The following is a 19,539-nucleotide window of genomic DNA, read 5'->3' as shown; positions in this document are numbered from 1 at the left end:
TTTTTGAAAACAAAGGTTTTTCTCTCAACTCCAATCATTTCCTTGTTCACTATTGATGTTGCGCACAGTGTTTCTTGAGGACTAAGTTAGTAGTTTCCACATCTTGGTTGAGTTGCTATTCCTCATGCTCAAACTGGAATGTCCACAAGTCCTTTGATCATTGGGATATCACCACGCACTCCAATTTCATTCTATAGAATGCCCACAGGATGGTTTTCTTGAGATGTTTGGAGCTGAGACTTGTGTTGATTCTCTCTTTGACCCAGCAGTTAACTCATCACTGACCAGGAAATCAAATGCAAAACACTGTAAAGGTCGTAAATTCAAAATAATAAAACAGAAAATGTTATAAAACATTCAGCAGTTCAGGCAGCTTGTGTGGCAAGTGGAACAGAGTTAATGTTTTAGGTTAGTGACCCTTCATCGAACTTGGAAAAAAGTTAGGAATGTAATTAGTTTTGAGTAGGTCAAGTGGTGAAATTTGGTCATTACTGCAAAAAGATATTTTTTTCCAAGCTTTTCATTTTGCACTCAACAGAATAATTCACATGAAATAGCAAAGTAAATGGAAAGCAACATTCATATAATCACTTTGATGTGGTTGCACCACAGGCCTCCCGGCAGCCAGCAAGGGATAGAGGAACAGATATGCGCACAGATTATGGAAACATGTAAAAGCAAGAGGTGTAGTTCGTAAGTTTGCAGATGACACCAAAATTGGATGTGTAGTGGACAGCAAACAAAGTTACCTCAGATTACAACAGGATCTTGATCAGATGGGCCAATGGGCTGAGAAGTGGCAGATGGAGTTTAATTTAGATAAATGTGAGGTGCTGCATTTTGGGATAGCAAATCTTAGCAGGACTTATACACTTAATAGTAAGGTCCGAGGGCATGTTGCTGAGCAAAGAGACCTTGGAGTGCAGGTTTATAGCTCCTTGGAGTCGCAGGTAGATAGGATAGTGAAGAAGGCGTTTGGTATGCTTTCATTTATTGGTCAGAGTATTGAGTACAGGAATTGGGAGGTCATGTTGCGGCGGTACAGGACATTGGTTAGGCCACTTTTGGAATATTGCATGCAATTCTGGTCTCCTTCCTATTGGAAGGATGGTGTGAATCCTGAGAGGGTTCATCAAAGATTAACAAGGGTGCTACCAGGGTTGGAGGATTTGAGCTATAGGGAGAGGTTGAAAATGCTGGGGCTGTTTTCCCTGGAGCATCGGAGGCTGAGGGGTGACCTTCTAGAGGTATTAAAATCATGAGGGGTATGGATAGGGTAAATAGACAAAGTCTCTTCCCTGGGTGGGGGAGTCCATAAAGGGCATAGGTTTTGGGTGAGAGGGAGAAGACATAAAAGAGACTTGAGGGACAACCTTTTCATGCAGAGGGTGGTACATTTATGGAATGAGCTGCCAGAGGAAGTGGTGGAGGCCAGTACAATTGCAACATTTAAAACGCGCCTCGATGGGTTTGGAATAGGAAGGGTTTGGAGGGATATGGGCCAGGTGCTGGCACGTGGGACTAGATTGGGATGGGATATCTGGTCAGCATGGATAAGTTGGACCAAAGGGTCTGTTTCCATGCTGTACATCTCTATGACTCTATGACTCTGTTGTTTTGGTGAATGGTTTTAACTTCCCCTTTGTTGATTGCGACTCCCTTAGTGCCAGGAGCTTGGGTTTTATTCTGTGTATCGAGGAGGGTTTCTTGTCAATCAACAAAAATCCAAAGAACTGTGAATGCTGGAAATCAGAAATTGGTAGAAAAACTCAGCAGGTCTGACAGCATCCATGGAGATGAAAACAGTTAATATTATGTGTCCAGTGACTCACTGCAATGAGGTTTGTAACTACCCTCAGGGAAATCAGAGATAGACAATATAGAACATAGAATACAGAACATAGAACAGTACAGCACAGAACAGGCCCTTCAGCCCACGATGTTGTGCCGACCACTGATCCTCATGTATGCACCCTTAAATTTCTGTGACCATATGCATGTCCAGGAGTCTCGTGAATGTCCCCAATGACCCTGCCTCCACAACTGCTGCTGGCAACGCATTCCATGCTCTCACAACTCTCTGTGTAAAGAACCCGCCTCTGACATCCCCTCTATACTTTCCTCCAACCAGCTTAAAACTATGACCCCTTGTGTTAGTCATTTCTGCCCTGGGAAATAGTCTCTGGCTATCTTTGCCTCTCATTATCTTGTATACCTCAATTAGGTACCCTCTTCTCCTCCTTTTCTCCAATGAGAAAAGTCCGAGCTCAGTCAACCTCTCCTCATAAGATAAGTCCTCCAGTCCAGGCAGCATCCTGGTAAACCTCCTCTGAACCCGCTCCAAAGCATCCACATCTTTCTTATAATAGGGCGACCTGAACTGGATGCAGTATTCCAAGTGCGGTCTAACCAAAGTTTTATAGAGTTGCAACAAGATCTCACGACTCTTAAACTCAATACCCCTGTTAATGAAAGTCAAAACACCATATGCTTTCTTAACAACCCTGTCCACTTGGGTAGCCATTGTAAGGGATCTATGTACCTGCATCCCAAGATCCCTCTGTTCCTCCACACTGCCTTAATCATGTACTCAGCTTTCAAATTTGACCTTCCAAAATGCATCACCTCACATTTATCCAGGTTGAACTCCATCGGCCACCTCTCAGCCCATCTCTGCATCCTGTCAATGTCCCGCTGCAGCCTACAACAGCCCTCTATACTGTCAACGACACCTCCAACCTTTGTGTCATCTGCAAACTTGCTGACCCATCCTTCAATCCCCTCATCCAAGTCATTAATAAAATTTAAAAACAATAGAGGCCCAAGGATAGAGCCCTGTGGAACACCACTCACCACAGACTTCCAGGCAGAATATTTTCCTTCAACTACCACTCGCTGTCTTCTGTTGGCCAGCCAATTCTGTATCCAGACAGCTATGTTCCCCTGAATCCCATTCCTCCTGACCTTCTGAATGAGCCTACCATGGGGAACCTTAACAAATGCCTTGCTGAAGTCCATATACACCACATCCACAACTCGACCCTCATCAACTTTTCTAGTCACATCCTCAAAGAACTCGATAAGGTTTGTGAGGCATGACCTGCCCATCACAAAGCCGTGTTGACTGCATTTAATTAAGCCATGCTCTTCCAGATGGTCATAAATCCTATCCCTCAGAATCCTTTCTAACACCTTGCAGACGACAGACGTGAGACTTACTGGTCTGTAATTGCCGGGGACTTCCCTATTTCCTTTCTTGAAGAGAGGAATTACATTTGCCTCTCTCCAGTCCTCAGGTACGACTCCAGTGGAGAGCAAGGATGAAAGGATCTCCGCAAGTGGCGAAGCAATTACATTTCTCGTTTCCCAAAGTAGCCGAGGACAAATCTGGTCCGGGCCTGGCGACTTGTCAATCTTAATGTTTGACAAAATTTTCAGCACATCAGCTTCCTCTATATCTATCCATTTCAGCATGCACACCTGCTCTTCAAAGGTTTCATTCACTACAAAGTTTGTTTCTTTCGTAAAGACAGAAGCAAAAACTCAGTTAGTGCTTCCCCTACCTCCTCAGACTCCACACACAAGTTCCCTATGCTATCCCTGATCGGCCCTACTCTTTCTTTGACCATTCTCTTATTCCTCACATAAGTGTAAAATGCCTTTGTGTTCTCCCTAATCCGTTCTGCCAAGCCTTTCTCGTGCCCCCTCCTGGCTCTCCTCAGACCATTTTTAAGCTCCTTCCTCGCCTGCCTGTAATCCTGTAGAGCTGAGCTTGACCCTAGCTTCCTCCACCTTATGTAAGCTACCTTTTTCCTTTTGACGAGAAGCTCCACCGCTCTCGTCATCCAAGGTTCCTTTATCTTATCACTTCTTGCCTGTCTCAGAGGGACATATTTATTCATCACTTGCAACAACTGTTCCTTAAACAGTCTCCACATGTCTATAGTGCCTTTACCATGGAACAATTGCTCCCAGTCCATGCTTCCTAACTCATGTCTAATCGCATCACAATATCTGCTGGCTTAGCCAGGGATGCATACTTCGCATGAACAAATTTAAAAAAAATGTAAGTAACATGCATGTCCATGTTTTACCAAAGAACGGGAATCATCTGATTCAGTATCTGAAGGGCTAACAGACTCCAGAGAAGAAATGTCTCCTTAGCTCCATTTTAAATGGAAGACACCTTATTTTGAAACTTCCCACCAAATTCTCAATTTTCTCACAGGCCTCTACACTGGCAAGCTCTCGGAATCTTACATGTCACAATAAGATCACCTCTCGTTCCTGTAAAGTATAGTATGTGAATAAAGGCCCAATTTGTGCAGCAAATGCTGAGATTGCTGGAAAGGTTCAGCAGATCTGGCAGCATCTGTGGAGAGAAATCAGAGTTAGGGTTTTGGGTCAAGTGACCCTTCCTCAGAACCTGAAACATTAACTCTAATTTATCTCCACAGATACTGCTAGATGTTTTCAGCAACTTCTGTTTTTGTTTCTGATTTACAGCATCTGCAGTTCTTTTGGTTTTTATTTCCAATTTGTGCAACCTTTACTGAAAATATAACATCATCATAAATTGCCTATTAGTTCTTTTGTTCTGAAGTAAGGGGACCAAAAATATTTAGAGTACTTTTGTCTGATCAGTGACTTTGCTTTTGCAGAAAATTTCCCTGTTGGTGTACTCTACCTCCTCACAATAAAGGCCAACATTTCATTTGCCTTCCTAATTATTTGGTGTATCTGCATAGCTAACATTTTTGTTGAGAACCTCCAGATTCCACTGTACCCCAGCACTCTGCAGTCTGTCTCCATAAATCACATCACAGCAGATGAACGGAAGGTTGTGCAGGAGGGAGCACTTTAAGATTTCTGGGAAACTGGGACTAGCTGTGATAGAAATGGAATGTGTATAAGCCAAATGCATCATACCTATACAGAGATGGGAGCAATCTCTTTGTGAGGAAAACTGGCAGTAAAGTAGAAACACAGAGTTAATATCAGAGAGGAGCACTAGGGGAAAAGTTGTGAGAAAGAAATGCCCGAGAGCAGAAAATAGGAAGCTATTAGGTAGGTTCAGGGTAAGGGAGAAAGTAATGAAGTCTAAACCAGGGTAATTGGGGATGGACGTGAATTCATGCAGTATGGCAAATAGATTGGTGAATTACAGGTGCAGATTATTTAGTTTCATTTAGAACATTACAGCGCTGGACAGGCCCTTCAGCAATCTATGTTATACCAACCTGTGGAACCAATCTAAAGCCCATCTAATCTACACTATTCCACTCTCGTCCATATGCCTATCGAATGACCATTTAAATGCCTTAAAGTTGGCAAGTCTACTACTGTTGCAGGCAGTGCATTCCACGCCACTTATACACTCTAAGTAAAGAAACTACTTCTGACATCTGTTCTACATCTATCACCCCTCAATTTAAAGTTATGTCCCCTCATACTAGCCATCACCATTCGAGGAAAAAGGTTCTCACTGTCCACCCGATCAAACCCCCTGATTATCTTATATGTCTCCGTTAAGTCACCTCTCAACCTTCTTCTTTCTAATGTAAACAGCCTCAAGTCTCTTAGCCTTTCCTCACAAGACCTTCCCTCCATACACGGCACAGTGATTAGCACTGCTGCCTCACAGCGCCAGAGACCCGGGTTCAATTCCCGCCTCAGGCGACTCTCTGTGTGGAATTTGCACGTTCTCCCTGTGTCTGCGTGGGTTTCCTCCGGGGGCTCCGGTTTCCTCCCACAGTCCAAAAATGTGCAGGTCAGGTGAATTGGCCAAGTTAAATTGCCTGTAGTGTTAGGTGAAGGGGTAAAAATGTCGGGGAATGGTTCTGGGTGGGTTGCGCTTCAGCGGGTCGGTGAGGACTAGTTGGACCGAAGGGCCTGTTTCCACACAGTAAGTAATCTAATCTAATCTAAAAAAAAGACAACATCCTAGTAAATCTCCTCTGAACCCTTTCCAAAGCTTCCACATCCTTCCTACAATGCGATGACCAGAACTGTACGCAATACTCAAAGTGCAGCCGCACCAGAGTTTTGTACATCTGCAGCATGACCTTTGAGCTCCAAAACACAATCCCTCTACCAATAAAAGCTAACACAACATATGCCTTCTTAGCAGTTCTATCAATCTGGGTGGCAACTTTCAGGGATTTATGTACATGGAGACATGGATTTCTCTGCTCAACTACACCACCAAGAATCTTACTCTGCATTCCTGTTGTTCTTCCCAAAGTAAATCAGCTGGGCCTCTTGCTAAAATATTTGCATCATCGATAGTCACAGCTGAAGTGCCGGAAGACTGGAGATTGGTTAGTGGGGTGTCACAGTTTAAGAAAGGTGGTAAGGACAAGCCAGGGAACTATAGACCAGTGAGTTTGACGTTGGTGGTGGGCAAGTTGTTGGAGGGAATCCTAAGGGACAGGATGTACATGTATTCGGAAAGGCAAGGACTGATTCGGGATAGTCAACATAGCTTTGTGTGTGGGAAATCATGTCTCACAAACTTGATTGAGTTTTTTGAAGAAGTAAGTCCTAGAGCATGTTGCTGAACAAAGAGACCTTGGAGTGCAGGTTTAAAGCTACTTGGAGTCGCAGGTAGATGCGATAGTGAAGAAGGCATTTGGTATGCTTTCCTTTATTGGTCAGAGTATTGAGTACAGGAGTTGGGAAGTCATGTTGCGGCTGTACAAGACATTGGTTAGGCCACTGTTGGAATATTGCGTGCAATTCTGGTCTCCTTCCTATCAGAAAGATGTTGTGGAACTTGAAAGGGTTCAGAAAAGATTTGCAAGGACGTTGCCAGGGTTGGAGGATTTGAGCTGCAGGGAGAGGCTGAATAGGCTAGGGCTGTTTTCCCTGGAGCATCGGAGGCTGAGGGGTGACCTTATAGAGGTTTACAAAATTATGAGGGCATGGATAGGATAAATAGAGAACATCTTTTCCCTGGGGTTGGGGAGTCCAGAACTAGAGGGCATAGGTCTATGGTGAGAGGGGAAAGAGACCTATGGGGCAACATTTTCAGCGCAGAGGATGGTACGTGTGTGGAATGAGCTGCCAGAGGAAGTGGTGGAGACTAGTACAATTGCAACATTTAAAAGGCATTTGGATGGGTATGTGAATAGGAAGGGTTTGGAGGGATATAAGTCGGGTGCTGGGAGGTGGGACTAGATTGGTTGGGATATCTGATAGGCATGGACGGGTTGGACCAAAGGGTCTGCTTGCATGCTGTAAATCTCTATGACTCTGACTCTATGACCTCACACATTTGCGCATTAAACTCCATTTGCCACCTCTCTGCCCAGCTCTGCGGCTTATCCATGTCACTCTGTAACCTACAAAGTCCTTCAGCATTATCCACAACTCCACTGACCTTAGTGTCATCTGTGAATTTACTAACCCATCATTCCAAGCTCTCATCTAGCTCAGTTATGAAAATGACAAACAGCAGAGGCCCCAAAACTGATCCTTGTGAACACCACTAGTAACTGAACTCCAGAATGAACATTTCCCATCAACCACCGCCCTCAATCCCATGACTCTGTAGTTTCTACAATAGCCTACCTTGGAGATTCTTGTCAAACACCTTACTGAAATCCATATACAGCATATCAACACCCTTTCCCTCATCCACCTGTTTGGACACCATCTCAAAGAACTCAATAAGGTTTGTGAGGCATGACCTACCCTTCACAAAACCATGTTGACTATCCCTAATCAACTTATTCCTCTGTAGATGATTATAAATCTTATCTCTTTTAAGCTTTTCCAACACTTTACCTACAACTGAAGTAACACTCACTGGTCTATAATTACCAGAATTTTCTCTACTTACCTTCTTAAACAAGGAGACAACATTTGCTATCCTCCAGTCTTCTGACACTATTCTTATAGACAATGATGACATAAAAATCAAAGCCAAAGGTTCTGCAATCTCCTCCTTGGCCTCTCAGAGAATCCTAGAATAAATCCCATCTGGCTCAGGGTACTTATGTACTTTCAAGCTTTCCAGAATTGCTAACACCTCCTCTTTGTAAACTTTGATCCCATCTCGTCTAGTAGCCTGTATCTCAGTATTCTCCTCGACAAATTGTCATTTGGAATTATGATTTGCACTATAATGGAAAAAGCTGAACTAAAGGAAGGCAAAACTGGGTGATTTCTTTTCTGAACACAAGATGATCAAGCAGTGAAGGAAAGATTCAAAGTTTGTGAGAAGATTTGTAGCTCGGGTGCTCGTTGTTGTGGTTCTGTTCGCCGAGCTGGGAATTTGTGTTGCAGACATTTCGTCCCTGTCTAGGTGACATCCTCAGTGCTTGGGAGCCTCCTGTGAAGCGCTTCTGTGTGAAACATCACAGAAGCGCTTCACAGGAGGCTCCCAAGCACTGAGGATGTCACCTAGACAGGGGACGAAACTTCTGCAACACAAATTCCCAGCTCGGCGAACAGAACCACAACAGTGAAGGAAAGGATGGAAAAGGGGAAGGCTGGTGCTAAATGTTAGGGAGACTTTGCAGTGCTTGAGAGAGAGAGGGTGTTCCAGACTGAATCAATTTAGCTCAAGCTAAGGAGCAAAAAGGTGCAATTACATTACTTGGTGTATTCTGGAAGTGAGTGTTCAGACTGCTTATTGGAGCTGAAGAAGTCATTTAAGATAATGGGCTGTAGAGTGTGGGCAGACCTTTCAAGAACATGTGCCAATGGGTCATCAAGAATGTGGCACTTTTATCACATTAGCCCAGCACACTGAGTGAATGCTTAGTACCATTAAATCACTCATCCTGAAAGATAAGGCAACAAAACATGATTTTCACAGTGCCTTGTTAAAGCTCAGAGCTACATCTCTGGATACATGGTTACCATCACAAGCAGAGCTGTTTGGAAAGAAAGTAGGAATGACATTTCCAATCTGTCACCAACCTAAATCCTCTGAGATGCAGCAAACAGTTTATGAGAAACAGGAGGATAAAGATGGCACATGACAACTATGCACATGTGAAACTCCCTGAGCTAAATGTTCAGAGTCATACACACTGCAATAGGAACATGGTGTCCAAGGTACACTGTGAGTCCCAGTCCTATGAAATCACAAAATGTAATGGTGCAAGGCTGATAAGAAGAAGCCAGCTAAGGGAAGTGTACAACGTAGTAGTTTTGCACAATGAACATGAAAGAACACATCAAATCACAACTTAATGATAAAACACCAGGGCAACAATCAACACATTGATGACCCATCTGCAGATCTAGAAAAACCAAGGGGAAGAATTACACTTCCAGAAACTTACACTATAACTTGGTCTGGAAGAATTGTCAAACTGCCAGTAGGATGTATGGACTCTTAGACATTTGTCTTTATAAATTTTATAATCCATATTTATGTGTCACTAACTTTCTGTGTATTATGAGCATTTATGTGTTCCTACTTATAGTGTACAGTACTATCTTTGTTTAAAAAAAAAGAATATTACATTATCACCTTTGGATTGATGTCCATTTAAGAGCTCAGTATGCAAATAACCGATGTACTCAGATGCTAACACATGATCACAAACAATATGCTGTCTGCTCTGTCGCACTTGAGGCATAGGTTGTGTCTGAAGCTTACATTGTATTTTATATATTAATGTCCCTGTTAGAAAACCTTGAAGAGGTCATCAAGTGAACAAAATCTAAGTACCTCATTTTTAGATTAGATTAGATTACTTACAGTGTGGAAACAGGCCCTTCGGCCCAACAAGTCCACACCGACCCGCCGAAGCGCAACCCACCCATACCCCTACATTTACCCCTTTAACCTAACACTACGGGCAATTTAGCATGGCCAATTCACCTGACCCGCACATCTTTGGACTGTGGGAGGAAACCGGAGCACCCGGAGGAAACCCACGCAGACACGGGGAGAATGTGCAAACTCCACACAGTCAGTCGCCTGAATCGGGAATTGAACCCGGGTCTCAGGCGCTGTGAGGCAGCAGTGCTAACCACTGTGCCACTGTGCCGCCCACTTACATTACAGTGTGGAAACAGGCCCTTCGGCCCAACAAGTCCACACCGACCCGCCGAAGCGCAACCCACCCATACCCCTACATTTACCCCTATACCTAACACGACGGGCAATTTAGCGTGGCCAATTCACCTAACCTGCACATCTTTGGACTGTGGGAGGAAACCGGAGCACCTGGAGGAAACCCACGCAGACACGGGGAGAACGTGCAAACTCCACACAGTCAGTCGCCTGAGGCGGGAATTGAACCCGGGTCTCTGGCGGTGTGAGGCAGCAGTGCTAACCACTGTGCCACTGTGCCGCCCACATTAGTCACATTTAAATGACCAGAATAGTTTTGCAGCTTTATCTTCCAATAACTGATTAACTTTGTCAAACATGATTTCCCTTTAATTAAACAATAGTAATTCTATTCAATAGTATTAGAATATTCTAAACTTGTGGCTACTACGTCCTCAATAATGGATTTTAGCATTTTTTTCAATGACTGATGTTAGTTGAACTGGCTTATCATTTCCTACTCTATTTCCCTTTTTTTTTGACTAATAGAACAAAGAACATTGAACAGGACAAGAACAGGCCCTTCAGCCCATGATGTTGTGTTGAACATGACGCCAAATTAAACAAATCCTTTCTGTTTGCCCAGGGTCCATTTCACTCCATTCCTTGCATATACATGTGTTTATGTAAAAGCCCCTTAGATACCCCTATCATATCTGCCCCCACCACCACCCTGGCAATGCATTCCAAGCTCCTACTACTCTCAGTATTAAAACTTGACCCTCACACTTCCTTTGAATGTTCCCCCTCTCAGTGTAAATGCATGCTCTCTAGTAATAGACATTCCAACTCTGGGAAAAAGATTCTGACGATCAACCCCATCTATCAAGTCTACCCTTAGCCTCCACTGCTTCAGAGAAATCAGCCTGGGTTTTTCTAGCTTCTCCTTATAGATCACGCCCTCTAATCCAGGCATCATCCTGGTAAACTTCTTCTGCACCCTCTCCAAAGTCTTCACATCCTTCCTGTAATGTGATGACCAGAACTGAACACAATACTCTGAGTGTGACCGAACAAAAGTCTTATAAAGCTGCAACATAATATCCTGACTCTTGTATGTAATTCCCTGACCATTAAAGTCAAGCATGCCATATGCCTTCTTTATCAACCTATGTACTTGCATGATCACTTTCAGGCGCTATATATTTGAATCCCAAGATCTCAACATCAACATTGTTCAGAATCCTGTCATTGACTGTACACTTTTCCATAATATTTGATCTCTCAAAGTACAGCACCTTGCACGTACCCAGATTAAAATGCATCTGCCATTTCTCCATCCATATCTGCAACTGACTTATATTCTGCTGTATCATTTGATAACCTTCTACACTATCCACATCTGCAAACTTATGTCAGAAACTGGGTGGAGGCCAGTCCTCAGTCCAGTCTGGGAGATAAGAGTATACAGTCTGTCAGAGGGGTCTCAGTACCATCAGTCATGGCCATTATCCAAACAACAGTCCAAAGGCTTGTCCATGGTCATGGACTCTGGATATCACAGTCCGGGATGTGTTCCAGTACTGACCGGTGAGGGGGCAGCAGCCAGTCCTTTAGGGCCAGCAGCAGCGGGCAGGGGAATTACATGTTGTTTGTCAGGGAGCTGCAGACACAGTGCTCAGGGATCTGGTCAGTCATGTTTAGGAATTGACCGCCCAAGTCAGTTAGGAGTCTGACTGAATAAAATCCTGAGAGTCTGTTCGTAAATCACTCAGAAGGGTGCAAGTGGCACCCTGTAGGGGCTGAGTTACCACATTTGCAGAGGCATGAACAAGAGTGATAGTGAGGGGACCTCTCAGTGTAAGGTGGGGCATGGCAGGCATGCAGAACAGATCAAAAGGCATCGCAGTCTTCATGCAGGAGAATTAATGTCAATGATCACTACTATGTCCTCCATAAAGGAAGGGTATATGAGCAGAGTGGCACCATTAAGGTATAATGATAGGATTAGATTCCCTCCAGTACGGAAACAGGCCATTCAGCACAGCAAGTCCACAACGACCCTCCGAAGAGTAACCCACCTAGACCCATTCCCCATATTCACCCCTGACAATGGGCAATTTAGCATGACCAGTTCACCTAACCTGCACATCTTTGGATCGTGGGAGGAAACCGGAGCTCCTGGAGGAAACCCATGCAGACACAGGGAGAATGTGCAAACTGCACACAGTCAGTTACACAAGGCAGGGATTGAACCTGGGTCCCTGGTGCTGTGAGGCAGCAGTGCTAACCACTGTGCCACCGTGCCACCCATGTTAGGGTTGGGGCAAGGGCAGGCCAGGGAGGACATTTTGAGGTGGAGTTCAGTATGGTGGGTTTCCACATGGGTGAGGGAAATGGGTTGTCAGAATAAAGTGAGGTGTTAGGGAAATGGAGGCTCTGGGAAAATACCTGGTGCCCAGGTGGGACCCCTGAATGCAGTCTCTGGTGTCATTTACTGTTCTCTAGATTTGAAATCCAACTGGAAAATGTCTGTAACAATGTCCAGTAAGGGCAGAGTCAGTGTCAGTTTGATGGGCGAAAGCACATGATCCTCATTTGCTGGATATTATGACATTAGAAGAACAAATACATGAAGCAGCCATTTACAAAACACAGCTACACTGAATTTACAATCACCTTATTATCCATTTGCTGTGCAGAGTGAAGGGGGTGAGGGGTCAGGATTTGGAGGTTTTGGTGTTGGACTGGGGTGTACAAAGTTAGAAATCACACAGCACCAGGTTATAGTCCAACAAGTTTATTTGGAAGCATCAGCTTTCAGAGTGCTGCTCCTTCATCAGGTGGTTGTGGAGTATAGGATCATAAGACACAGAATTTATAGCAAAAGTTTACAGTGTGATGCAACTAAAATTATATATTGAAAAAGACCTGGAATGTTTGTTAAGTCTCTCATCTTTTAGAATGATAATGTTGGTTTCAGTTCTTTCATATGTAAATTCCAGACTTTTTTTTAATGTTACATTCTCAAGTGAACTTTAATAATAGGTGCCATGCTGGCCCAGATACAGTAATGGGTTGAAGGTGTGAGGTGCCCTGTGTGAGGCTGTCTGTGCCCCAATGGTCAGAGTGATTCCATTTCTAAAAAAGGGATTTACAGAATCTTACATGGATTCATGCCGTTTTTAAGCAAAATGAAATGTAATTCTGCAGGTACAAATTCACTCCACAAACATATATGCGCATGTGTGTACATGTGGGTGTGGGCGGTCGGAGGGGGCATGTGAGTGTCTATGGGAGAGTATGTGTACGTGTGTGAGTGTGAGTGTAAAGGGATGTCAGTCTGTGAGAGGGTGCGTGTGTGAGTGTGGGAGTGTAGTATGAGCATATGAGAGAGAGCTTGTGCATGAGAGAGGGTCTGCATGAGTGTGTTTGTATGATTGTGTGTATGTGTGTGTTTGTGTGTGTTTGTGTGTATGTGTGTTTGTGTGTTTGTGTGTGTGTGTGTGTGTTTGTGTATGTGTGTGTGTTTGTGTGTATGTGTGTTTGTGTGTGTGTGTTTGTGTATGTGTGTGTGTGTGTTTGTGTGTATGTGTGTTTGTGTGTGTGTGCGTGTATGTGTGTGTGTTTGTGTGTGTGTGTGTGTTTGTGTGTATGTGTGTTTGTGTGTGTGTGTGTGTGTGTGTATGTGTGTGTGTTGTGTAGTGGGGTCACCTGTAGTGTGATATGAACCCAAGGTCCCAGTTGAGGCCATCCCCATGGGTTGGTGACAATTTGCCACGGCACATTCGCCGCCGCCGATTGGCCACTGCCGGTTCACCACCAGCATTTCTCCACTAGAGTCGTTTGACCTCTGGAGACTATTCGCCACCGGAAAGATATATATGTACTGATTGTTTTCCCTTCTGCCTGTTCTTTCATACTTCTCAGTCCCCTTTATTTATAGAACAACATAGTACATAATGATAAAAAAAAGGTGAAATAAATATCATTTTATTGGTTTATACATAAAAATGAGTTACAAACACTTGCGGTGGCGAATCATCCTCAGCGGCCAATGGGCGGTGGCGAAGCGTCCTCGGCGGTGATAGTGTAGTGGCTAATCGGCGGTGGCGAATCGGCTGCGGCGAATGGTCCCATCCCGACCGCACTTGGCGATGAGCCTCTGCTCGGCCACTTTGAATTGTTGCTTATTCCAAAGTCTACCTTGGAGGATGGTCATCCGAAGGTCCGAGGTCGAATGTCCTGGACCACTGAAGTGTTCTCCGACTGTAAGGGAACGCTCCTGTCTGTTGATTGTTGTGCGGTCTCCATTCGCTACAGGCAAGGATGCCCTGAAGTTTTTTGGTGGTACATTGGTGAGACCGAGCAGAGGCTACGGCAATGGATGAATGGCCATTTCATGTTTTCTTAATTCCCTGCATTAGTTCTTTTCTGCTTTCTTTATATTCCTCATGGGCCCTGTCTGATTTTAGCTTCCTAAACCTTACTTACACTCCTATTTAGCTTTTGACTAAATTCACAACCACCCTCATTATCCAAGGGGCCCTTACCTTGCCATCGTTGTCCTTCCTCCTTATTGGGATATGCCGGTCCTGAACTCTGATCAGCATGTCTTCAAACAACTCCCACATGTCAAATAAAAACCAAAAGAACTGAAAATGCTGTAAATCAGATACAAAAGTAGAAATTGCTGGAAAGATTCAGTAAATCTGGCAGCATCGGCAGGAAGAAATCAGAGTTAGTGTTTCAGGTCAAGAGAGAACCTTCTGCGGGAGGGTCACTCGACCCAAAACATGAACTCTGATTTCTCTCCACAGATGGTGCCTAACCTGCTGAGCTTTTCCAGGAATTTCCATTTCTGTCTCACATGTCAAATGTGGACTTGTCCGATAACAGCTTCTCCCAATTAACGCTTCCTAGCTCATGCCTAATACTGAGGTAATTTGCCCTCCCCAAATTCTGCAAGGTCCTGACTTCTCCTTATCCATAGCTGTCTTTAAACTTCGGGAATTGCGATCATTGTTTTCAAAATGCTCTCTCACTGAAAGTCAGTCACCCAGCCAGGGTCGTTCGCCAAGACAAAGTCCAGTATGGCCCTTCGTCCAGTTGGACTGTGTGCATACTGTTTCAAGAAACCTTCTTGGATGCACTTATCACATTCAGCCCTGTCTAAGTCTATTTCTGTAGAACATAGAACAGTGCACACAGGAATGGGCCCCTCAGCCCACAATGTTGTGCTGAAACTGACGCCAAATTAAATGAATCGTTTCTGCCTGCCCTTGCTCCATATCCCTCCATTCCATGCATATTCATATGCATATCTAAAGGTCCCTAAAATGCTCTTATTATATCTGCCTCAACCACCACCACTGTCAGTGTGTTCCAGAGTCCTACCACCTTCTGTGTGAAAAACGCGCCCAAAATATCTCCTTTGAACTTTTCCACTCTCAACTTAAATGCATGCCCCCTAGTATTAGAAATTTCAACTTGAGGAAAAAGATTCTGACTGTCAACCTATCTAATAATTATCTACACTTCTATCAAGTCTCTCCTCAGCTTCCAGCACTTCAGAGAAAACCATCTGAGTTTTTCTAGCCTCACCTTATAGCTCATACCCCCTAAGCCAGGCAGTATCCTCGTAACGGTATGGTGGCTCAGTGGTTAGCACTGCTTCCTCACAGCACCAGGGTCCCAGGTTCGATTCCAGCCTTGGAGTTTGGAGTCTGTGTGGAGTTTGCACATTCTCCCCATGTCTGCGTAAATCCGATCCCAAAGAATTGTTTCCAATAGCTTCCCTACCACTGATGTGAGATTCACCAGTCTATAGTTTCCTTGATTATCCCTACTTCCCTTCTTGATCAGAGGAACAACATTAGCTCCTCGCCAGTCCTCTGGGACCTCTCCAGTGGCTAACGCGGACACAATGATACCATAAGACCCTGGGGTCTTACCCACCTTAATACTCTTCAAGAGATCCAACACCACTTCTTTCTTGATCTCAAATGCCCAAGCATATTAGCATGCTCCACATAAATCTCACTACCCTCCATATTCTTTTCCTGGATGAATACTGATGCAACATATTCATTTAGGGTCTCACCCACATCTTCTGCCCCCAAGCACAAGTTCCGTCCTTAATCCTTGAATGGTCCTACTTTTTCCCCAGTTATCCTTGTGTTTTTAATTTATCTATAGAATGCTATGGAATTCTCTTTATCCCTACTGCCAAAGTAATTTCACAGCTCCTCCTTCTCTTAATTCCCTGCTTGAGTACTTTCCTACTTTCCTTATGTTCCTCACAGGCCCAATTTTAGCTTCCTAACCCTTACATATTCTTCTTTTTTCCTTTTAACTAAATTCATAACCTCTGTCACTATCCAAAAGACTCTTACCTTGTCCTTCTTCCTTACTGGAATATGCCTGTCTTGAACTTTCCCCAGCAGGTCTTTAAACAATTCCCAACTGTCAAATGTAGACTTCCCTGATAACAGCTCGTCCCACTGCCTTGTTCCTGTCTAGTAATTATGTAATTTGCCCTCCCTCAATTTATATTCAAAATATTTGTTCAAATCCTTTGCCATTTCCTTTTAGATTTAATTTCTTCAACGCTCAGTTTAGCTATTCTTTTCTACATATTTTATAGAAGCTTTTATTGCCTATTTTGAGTTTTCTTGTTAATTTACACTGATATTCTAATTTCTTACTCTGTATTTTGTCAACCTTTGCTGAAATATAAACTTTTCCCAATGTTTTAGCTAACTACTAACGTTTGCAATATTTTAAGCATTTCACTTCAATTTGGCACCATTGTTAACTTCCTCAGTTAGCTATGGATGGTGCATCGTTCCCATACAGTCTTTTTCAATGAAATATATTTGTTGAGTATAATGATCTCATTTATACATCTCATTCCTCTTTTCTACTTCTGTATCCAGTTGCCCAAGCCCCCTCATTAATTTTAAACCTTTCACTAAAACATTCGTGAACTTATCTATGAAGCCATTGATCCCTGCCCTGTTGAGATATAGCCGAGTCTTCTTGAACCAATGCCTCCTGTCTCAGAACAAGTTCCAATATCCAAGGATCTAAAATCCCCAGACCTATACCTTTCATGAATTCACCCTGTCTTCCTATTTCTCTTCTCAGTAGTACATGGCACAGAGAGCAATCCAAATGTTACTCCCTTTCACATCTTAGTTTTTAGCTTCCTCCTTAGTCCTAAAATGTTATAGGAGCTCAATGATCGACTCCTCTGAGCTGCTTGTACTGATGTATTTCACAGTGTCTTTCTCATTGCCTTCACCCTGCAGAACATTCTGCACTCTCTCTCTGTTAAATACTTCATTGTATCATATGCCTCACTCTGGCATCAAGGAGACAAGCACAGCAATGGGATTCAAAGATATCCCTGCCTGTCTCTCTCTGACAATGCTGTTTCCTACAAAAAGTACATGTGCTGTTTCTTCCTGTGCAGATCTGTGAACCACATTTTTGGCATGGCCTGGACTGCATACCCAATAATCACCAATGCCAAGTCCCTACTTGAGAGTGGCATACACTCTTAAGACCTTTGTACCTACTACCTCTTCCTACTCTTCTATATTTGTACACATCTGCTTCCCAGATCTCTCACTGCCTGTGGGGTGAACACATCCTGGATCATATGATTGCCCTGAACCTCTATTATGACCTCAACTGCCCCCTGAAGCTCAGAAATCCTGGGCTTGAGCTCCAGTAGCTGGAATTACTCAGTACGCAATTCTGAAGAAGAATCATGCCAGATGTGAAACATTAACTCTGTTTCTTTCTCCACAGATGCTGTCAGATCTGCAGATTTCTCCTGTGTTTTTGTGTTTGCTTCAGATTTCCAGCATCCACAGGATTTTGCCTTCAGTACTTTCTACACTGGTAGTTGGCTGAAAAAAATGTACTGAAGTCCCAGGTTGGTGCTGGAATACCAAGCAAGAAGTTTCAGTCATCTTTAGTTTAAAGAAAAAGTTAATAAACATTTTGCTCCCTGCCTTTTAATTTCTGGTTAGCACCTTGATATAGTGAAATCATAGCATCATAAAATCATACAGCATTGAAGAGATCCTTTGGCCATTGAGTCTCACTGAGGCTATAACCTTGAATGTTATCACTTTTCAAAAAGGTTGTGAGGTTTCCCTCCTCAACTACCCTCCCACACAGTCATCTCAGATTCCCACTATACCCTGAGTGAAAAGGCCATTCCTCAAATCCACTCTAAACCTCCTGCCCTTCACCTTCAAATTATGTCCCCTTGTTATTGACCCTTCAATGAAGAGCCAGTCAATTGCTTCCTAAAAAGAAGTAACTTATTTTTCTAATCAACCTGCTCAGAGATGCTATTATGCACCTCTGGAACAGGTGGAACTTGAACCCAGGCTTGCAGGTTGAGGGGTAGGGACACCACCACTGTGTGGACCCAAAAAAATGGAATTCTTTATGAATTTGCATGCCAGCACCATACTAATCTTGGAATTGTATCATTCCAAATCCCATTCATGCCTCTGATAATCTTATACATTTCTATCAGATCTCCTTTTAACCTTTTCTGTTCTAAAGAAAACAACCAGGGCTTATCAAGCCTCTCTTCATAGCTGAAATGCTCCATTCCAGGTCATATCCTAGTGAATATCCGTAGCAATCACATGCTGCCTATAGTGTGATGATCAGAACTGCATACAACACTGCAGCTGTAACCTTACAAAAGTTCTGAACAGCTTCAGCATGATTTTCCTCCACTTATATTCAGCCACTTGACTGATTAAAGCAAGCTTTCTGTCTGCCTTCTTAACTTCATAATTAATCTGCCCTCACGCTTTCAGGCATCTGTGGACAAACAGCCCAAGATCTTTCTGTTCCTCTGAGCATCCTAGTGTTTTGCCATTCATTGAGTACTCCCTTGTCTTGTTCCTTCTTCCAAAATGCATCACCTCATACTTATCAAGGTTAAATTTCAATTACTTATCCAACCGATCCAATTACATCTTCCTCTAACATCTTCTTCACTGTCAAGCACCTGGCCAAATGTTCCATCATTCACAATTTACTCATTTTCTCTCTCACATTTGCATCAATATTGTTTATACACATCTTGAACAATAAGGGACCCAGCCCTGATCTCTCCAGTGACACAAACAGCCTTGTACCACCACTCTCTGTCTCTTACCACTGAGCCAACTTTGGATCCATCTTGCCAGGTTACCCTGAATCCTATGTGATTTTACCTTCTTTGACTCCCATGTTAAACTATTAACTTTAGTTAATGCCGCTGTCAGCTGTTGTCTCTCAGACTACTTTTGAGACACCAGTAAATCATTTCTTTCCTCTGTTCATAAAACCACCTCTCACAAAATGTCCAAGTTTGATTCTTTATTGAAGTAGTACTCCATAGAACTGAACTCTCTACTACTTACCCAAAATAAAATAGTGTGATAAATTATCATGCTGATGTTTTTACTCATTATTGAACACTTACCACTGAGCAAGTGAAATGA

This window comes from Chiloscyllium plagiosum, unplaced genomic scaffold (genome assembly GCF_037043375.1).
Source record: "Chiloscyllium plagiosum isolate Xiang-an unplaced genomic scaffold, Cpla_swu_hap1 HiC_scaffold_37, whole genome shotgun sequence".
NCBI lineage: Eukaryota > Metazoa > Chordata > Chondrichthyes > Orectolobiformes > Hemiscylliidae > Chiloscyllium > Chiloscyllium plagiosum.
The sequence above is the reverse complement of the archived record's forward strand: the minus strand, read 5'-3'. Positions refer to the sequence as shown.